The sequence below is a fragment of the Tupaia chinensis genome, unplaced genomic scaffold, assembly GCF_000334495.1.
Source record: "Tupaia chinensis unplaced genomic scaffold, TupChi_1.0 Scaffold000425_1, whole genome shotgun sequence".
Lineage (NCBI taxonomy): Eukaryota > Metazoa > Chordata > Mammalia > Scandentia > Tupaiidae > Tupaia > Tupaia belangeri.
Window position 1 is genome coordinate 739,479 of NW_006159930.1, and position 8,012 is coordinate 747,490.

Here is an 8,012-nt window from a genome sequence, read left to right on the forward strand (position 1 = left end):
GGTCAGTGCATGTATCCTATAGCAAATTTAAAATAATAATAATAAATAAATAAAATAAAATAATTATTTAAAAAATACTTGTTATAATAAATTGCAACTTTAATGGAGAAAGACAAAATTGTTGAATGTTTAAAGTCTCAAGGAAGAACCATACTATCTGAATTTGAATCCCAATTCACTTCCAGCTAGCTTGGGCAAGTTATTACACTCTGCTACATCCCCTAAATGGAAATAATAGTATCTACCTCACAGGATTACCCAGAGAAGGGAATTAGATCATTAAATACTTAAAGTACTTTGGACAGTGCCTGACAAATAGCAAAAATTCAATACAATATTAGCTCTAGGAGTGGAAGCTACAATTCCAAAGCATCTTCCCAAGATTGCAGGCTGCACTAAGACATCACATACATGTCATCTCATTGTTCTCAACAGCCTCGCAAAGTAAGTAGTATTAACCAAGGCTTCATTTGAAGAAATTGGAGCTTAATACAATAAAAAAAAAGTGAAAAAGTTAACATTTAAGCTTCTTTTTCTGTGAAATAGAGTTAATAACATCTACTTCAGAGTTTTTGGGAGAATTAAGTGAAAAAATTTAATAAAAGTATTTTAAATGATCTATCACTGTTATTTGGGTAGGTTATGCCAACTTCAAATGAACCACACACCCTCTAGGTGTGATGATGAGTATAAATACCCTAGGCCCTTGAAGGACCCAGGGTCCAGAGGGCTGTTGCAGTGGTGTAAGGGCAATGACTGATCTTGTTCATCTTAGAACTCCCCAAACCAACAGCATCAGGCCTGGCACAGAACGAGTGCTCAATAGCCAAGACATGCTACCCTGCAGGAGGAGCCTGCACCTCCTCAGATTACTACCTCACACAAGCCTACAGCAGCTGGGGGGCAGGCAGTCTGCAGGTCCAGAGGCTACTGGTCACTGCACATGTGATGTGCACGGTAGGAGAGTTTGGAAAGAGGGATGAGGCATAGGGCTAGGTTTGAGCCTAATAAATGCTTTGAGAAGAGGCACAGTTAGATCTGATGTCTGACCTAAGAGCAAGACAGGACCAGGATAGGAAAGATCTATGCCTTGCATCACTTTCTTCAAGAAACTGTCCAGCTTAGGGACCAGCAGTTAGCGTAATGGCTATGTGGCTGGACTCCCATGTAGTTGACTATGGTTCGAGTCCTGGACCCAGTAGCTTAAACTCATGCTGGGGGCATGTGCGTGCATGCCCAAGATCCCGAGAGGAGAATAGAGGAGAAGGGATTGTGGCATGGCCATCCCCCCCCTGGGGGGGGTGATTTCTCGCTTTTTGTCTCTCTGTCTCTCTCTGTCTCTCTGGCAAGCACACATGCCCTGTAGCAAAAACCTCCCCAAAAAAAGAAAAAAATAAAAAAGAAAGAAAAAAACTGTCCAGCTTGGAGTAAATGCCTCTCCTCTGGACTTCCAGAGCCTTCATCGTTTATCCCTCTTTGTAGCACCTGTCATTACTTTACTGAACAAAACTCCATGTTACCACTTCTATTTACCAGTTTGATTATTTCTCTCTTCTACATACATAGAAAGCGTGCACAGTGTAGACTCCCTTGTTCCATTCCAAGAGATTTTGACTTTGTGTCTAGGGTGAGAGTCAGGGGTCAGTATTTTTCTACCAGCAACCCAAGTAATTCTTTTTTTCTTTTTTTGGGGGGCAGAGGTTTTTGCTTTAGGGCGTGTGCTCTCACCAGACAGAGAGAAACGGAGAGACAGAAAGCGAGAAATCAACCCCCAGGGGGGATGGCCACGCTGCAATCCCTTCTCCTCCATTCTCCTCTCGGGATCTTGGGCACACATGCACACGTGCCTGGCGTGAGTTCTAAGCCACCGGGTCCGGGACACGAACTGCGGTAGACTATGTGGGAGTCCAGCGACATAGCCATTACGCTAACTGCTGGTCCCAAGCCCAAGTAATTTTAAGATAGTCACTCACAGATCCTGGGAAATTCTTGGTGTATTAAACTCCTGACAAAGGTGCCTGTATCCCACCTCTAATTCTGTAGCACCTGGCACAGAATGTGGCTCACAATATCATATTCCATTTTACAGATGAGAAAACCAAGGCAAAAGAGATTGCATCAGTTATCCAGAATCATCTAGCCAGAAACTGGGGAATCAAGGGTTAAAACTCAGGTCTTGGGGCTGGCAGATGGTGTGGTGGTTAAGGGCTCTGGACTCCCACATGGCTGACTGTGGTTCAAGTCCTGGGCCTGGCAGCTTGCTTTCTCAGTTTCTCTCTCTCACTCTCTCTTTCTCTCTCGGGTCAAAGTAAAACATACGTACATACATATGTACACTTCAATAAAATAATTTAAAAAACAGGTCTGACTGATTCCAAAGGATACATCCCTCTCCTAGTTCCAACCAAGGAATAATCATGACTTCCTTCAGTGGTGCCTATATAGACTGCACTTCCAAGGAAGTGGGCAAAATGATTGACAGGGATATGGGAAAAACACATTGAAATTTCTATTCCTATTTACTTTAGTACATCATTTCTCATTTTTATTTTCATATGTTTCTGACATGCAAGCATTAAGTACAGAGGCACATGTATGCAATGAATAAATAAATATGCATAATGCATAAATAAACATGCATATATGGGGTGTTCACTCAAAAATGCCTTACTAATATGGGTGCACAGTCAAAACTTTCTGAGACTGCTGGTGTAGCTGACTTTTGTCTTTGATGGTGACAGAGTGGTGCCCAAGCCCAGGGACCTTAAAGATGCTGTGCATGGCATCTGACACACCCTCCTGAGACACCTCAGGGGTCAGAGCAAGAGACAGATGAATATAATTACTACAAGAAGATTGGACACTTCTGCTCAGAGTGCTCAGAGTTTTTCCAGACTGGATTTATCTTCCTTTATTTTTTATTTTATTTATTTTTAATGAGCTAGAGAGCATGTGCATGTACCAGGAAAAGAGAGGAGACAGTGAGAAAGCAGCCCCCATGGGAGATGGTCACATCACAATCCTTTCTCTATTTCTGCTCTAGGGATTTGGGGCTCAAGTGCACATGCCCCTGGTGTGTGTTCAAGTCGGTGAGTCAGGGACTCAAATACACAGCCAGCCATGTAGGAGCCAGCTGCCTTAACTGGTACACCACTGGCTGGCTCACATTTGCTTTCTTGCCTACCGAAAACTGTGATATACTCAGCTTTCTGGGACTGCTTTCATCTGCCACATGCCCAAGGCCTGTCCAGCCATGGGCTTCCTAGGGGCAGATGTAAGCAGCTTTTTGTAGAGTAGAAGGGCATGCAACCCTGGGCCCAAGGAAAGACTAAAAACCCTCTTGCCTCTCCCCTGCATTCTGTATCATGTATGGCTCAGCCTCATGTGGTTGCTGGCAGTAAGGGTCACATTTGGAAATTAAATGTACTGAACAGACAAGGCTAGGTTTCAGCAAAACTGCTCTGATGACTCAGAATAATGTTCAAAAATAAATAAAAAAAAAAAAGTAAGTAAGAATGGGTCCTGTTCAAAAGAGGGAGTTCTGGGTATGTCTTTCCAGATCCTGAGTATGGCAGAGAAGCTTAGTTGCTGGAAACATGGAAATTGGCACTGCTCTAAGAGAAGTGGCAAGGAAGTAAAGCAAGGAAGCAGGGGTCCGACTGCAGAGGTGCACTGCTAAGACACCATGCTATGCAGGCTGGGTACACATGGGAGGCCTGGGTTTGATTCCTGGTCCAAACTAAACGCAGGCACAGTTGTGTGCACCTATAGTCCCAGCTGCTCAGAAGGCTGAGGCAGGAGGATCATAACACAGGAAGATTCTGCCTTTAAACATAAATAAATAAATGCTAGGAAGTTGGGCTTGGAGGCAGGGCCGATGCATACAGTTCTGCACGTTGTGACCTGCACTGTGGGAAGGGGAAGCAACCGAGGTGCAGGAATAGGTTAAAATCCAGCCTGCTTTCACTCTGGTTGTCAAAATGGTGTCTTGGAGTGGCCCTATGTTAGTAAATAGTCATTTTCCTTCATTTGTCTTCCCAGAGGGGGTTCTTTTTCAGTTAGCCTAGGAGATGAGAAGGAGATGTGGGAGCATTTTATAGACCACACAAAGGTGCAGTGTGGGCTACTAATGGCCATGGATAGAGAGCCTCATGTTCCATGATGTGACTGTACATGGTGGATCAAAACTGTTTAAGCCTGCAAAGGGGAGTTTTGAGCTATGACTGGCATGTGCCAGTTTCAAGACTAACAGAAGAGTAGCGATTGGGGAGTGATGATCATGATCAAGAAATCAACCAAGTCAAGAACTCATAGAAGTTTCAGGGAAAGCATTCAGCTGACACAGGCTATAAAACTGAGTCAAATTGAACTCAACCATTGAGAAGGAAGGATCAATTAGGCTTCTTGGTCACCACAGAGATGTGTGTTCCCTCCTCTCCATGTCATTGAGACCTAAACTGTCTGCAGATGCAAGAGTTTGCAATGGAAAGAGCCTACATAGGAAAACTGAGGCCCAGGCAGACTTCTACTGCTTTTTGCTGCTGGGCTCAGATTGCCTTCAGTTTAAATTCTTACTCTGCTACTTTGAACAAAAAATTTAACCTACAGTGCCTCAGGTACTTACCTATAAAATAAGGATAATAAAAGTATTTTCTTGATACGATTGTAGTAAGAATTCAGTGGCTAGGCCTAACACACAGTAAGCAATATAGGGATGTTAACTATTATTATTAGGTCATCAGAAAAGTCATTATGCATTGTTATTTCATAGAAAAATAGAAAATATGCCATGACTTTTCTGAAGACCTAATATTTTGCTGTCTATGAGCTCATTCCTTACCACCTCCTTGGGAGCTGGGCAAGGCAAGGAAGAATCTGACTCCACATTGTGTAGTTCAGGAAACTGCATCTTCAGAGAAATGGGAGGGACTTGGGAGAGTCAGGGAATTTGGCTCTCCTGAAATTAAGGGTCAGTTTTGAAACTGGAGTATAGTTAGGTTTTTGATGGGTATAAATTGCATTGAAAATGTCACAAAATTCATCCTTTTTCATTCTAAATATTGCACTAGACTAACACATTCTCATTATCATCCAGGAAAATCTATTTTCTCAAGAACATGGTCTTCATTAAGCCTAGCTATGAGATGTCAGTCAGGAACACTGGGTGATGGCTTTGAGTCATAACCAAGGCCTTGGTCCAGGAAGTAGGGTGTTCAAAGAAAGGAGCAAGGAGTGGTGGACAGCAGAAGAAACTCAAGGAGTGTGAACAGGGTCTGACCTAGAAAACTGCTCATGTGATTCCCCTTTCCAAAGATGGGGAAAATCAGTTACAGTGTAAAAATTCTAAAATATGTTTAATGTCGTCTGTGTGGCAGGCATTGTGCTTGCAGTCTGCATGCATTTTGTCATTTACTCTTCACAAAAGCTCCATGAGATTGATGGTATTGTTGTTTTTGTCAGAGTAAGGAAATTGACAAATAGAGAAATTTCTAAGAATCTTACAAATCCAAACAGCTGTTGGATAAAAGCATAGGACTTCAGACTTAGGATAGTATGGTTAAGCTCTGAGGCTCTTAAGCCTGTATTCAAGTATGGACAGCCATTTTCTAGCTGTGTGATTCAGAAAAAGTTATGTGACCTCTCCGAGTTCCCACTTTCTCATCAATACGATATGATGATGATAACAGGAAATTCTTCACAGAGCCGTTGAGAGTATTGATTATATCTGTACATGTAAAGTACTAAGAGCTGAACATGAGCACAGTAACAAATTAATATTATAGTTATTTTCTAAATTACTGTTGTTATTCTTGCCCTACAGAATTTGAACATCACCTAATTTAGAATCAGAACTCCCATCTCACCAATTTCATTTTCCTAGAGGTGTGTCCAGCAGGTTGTGTGTTAGCATTCAGATCTATCTCTCACCTTTCCTCTATTCTGCTCTTTATCTCAGGGGACTGCCCCCTGCAAATTTATTTTTAAAGATGCTAAAGATTAGAAGGCAGGAAGAATTGGCTCCATATCTCCCAAGACTCTGAACAACCCTTATCTGATGTCTTCTCCCTGTGTGGTTTCACCATCCTCCAGTGCCTTCCTGGCTTCCATGCTGGGATCCAGCTTCAGCTAGGTGGCCTCTGCTCCTGGGCCCTGGGAACACCACCTCCTCCCTTATCGGCCCACTGTACGGATGGTAGCTGCTTCCTGCTGTTGCTCATCTGAGATATCTCACTTGGCCCCACTTGGTATTTCAGTTTTTCTAACACTTTCATAATCATTCAGCATATTGAATTCAGCATATTGAAATATTGGTGGTCCTGCTTAGACCTGGTGGATAGAAGAATAGTCTATGGAGATGAGCAGAACATTTAATACCAAAACCAGGCCTGATCCTAAAACAAACTAGTAGCACAAGAACAAAGGCTCTCTGGAGCCCAGTCTTGGGACTGTAACTCAAAAGGCATAGTCCAAACTGGAGAGAGGTAACAGGACACCCATGCTTGGAACACAGATGGAATCTGACATCATGCCTTGGATAAAGGAGATTGCTGCTCAGATCCTAGGGCAGGACTGCATCTTCAAGTAGAGACCATGTGTTTAGCATAGAAGAAGAAGAAACTAAAAAAGTCTGAGAAAGAGACTGTAGAGTTGGGTGTTAACCACATTTTTGGTTAATTTAATTAGATCATAAATGCTGTAGAAGAACTCACAATTTAAAGGAGCCCTGTGGGGAATCTTTTTGTTCTGCAAATAATTATCCCCCTAATTTATTTGCTTATGTTTGGATTTTCATATATTGGGTTTGTTTATTTATTTATTTACTTTTGCCCAGAAACAATAGGGCCCAACTCAGCTGGGGATGAACAGTTGCTTTGAATTAGGCACTGTTTGGAATAAACTACAATCAGTTTAGTAAAATTTTGATTATATTAGCCTTGCAAATAGGCTTGCCCAGGATGAGTAGCAATGCATTCTGGATAAGTATGGGGTGGTGAAGAATCACAATTCTGGGACATATTGGGGCTAGAAAGACCCTGAGATAATATGAATAATCTCAAATATTTGTTACTCAGGAACTGTTCAAAACATTTTGGCTAACTGTGTGCCAAGTGTAGCTTTGAAAGCTGTCATTTGTCTAATGGCAATTTCTACTCACTGCTCATGGTTTTACCTATTGGTACTTCAGGAAACAAATTTGTATGCCCAGAGATTCGCTGGCTATTTTTAGATATCTTTGCTCTTAAAACCAAAATTCCTAATTTCTTCAGACATCCCTCTGGTGACACTTTTCCTACATCCACTAGATGGAATAATACATAACCACTGAAGTAATTATTATGAAGTCAGAAGAGAAACTCTTAGTGCTAAAAGATAAGAGTACAAAATTGGAAGGAGGCCATTTCCATATTGCTGAACACTTATATTCTAACGTGCTCTTGCATTTTCTAGCTGTAAAATAATTTGGCAACAGCACAAAACATTTATGATAGAGAAAAAAGTTGCCAAATGACAGTCCAGTGCTGCTCTATGGGTACACCTTATGGGGATCACCAGAACTCCTCAAAGTCAGAGATCCTGGGAGGGCAAAACCTGGGATCCTTTGTTTCTCACCTGCTCCCAGGAGATTCTGATAGTGCAGCCAGGACAGGGAGTCACTGCCAGTTTAGAACCACAATGACCATGATCATCCTCAAATTCCTTCCTGGTCTTTTTTCACATGCATGTGTTTACTCAGTTATAACATTTACTCAACTGTGGACACAAATATTTTCATCTAGCATTGGAGTATAAGTGTTATTTGAACCTAAATATCCCCTTAGTGCAAAATATAGGAAAGTCAAGAGAAGAAAAAATTCTTGGGAACCAGCAGTTAGCGTAACGGCTATGTCGCTGGACTCCCACGTAGTCAACCGCGGTTCGCGTCCCGGACCCGGTGGCTTAAAACTCACGCCGGGCGCGTGTGCGTGCGTGCCCAAGATCCCGAGAGGAGAATGGAGGAGAAGGGATTGCGG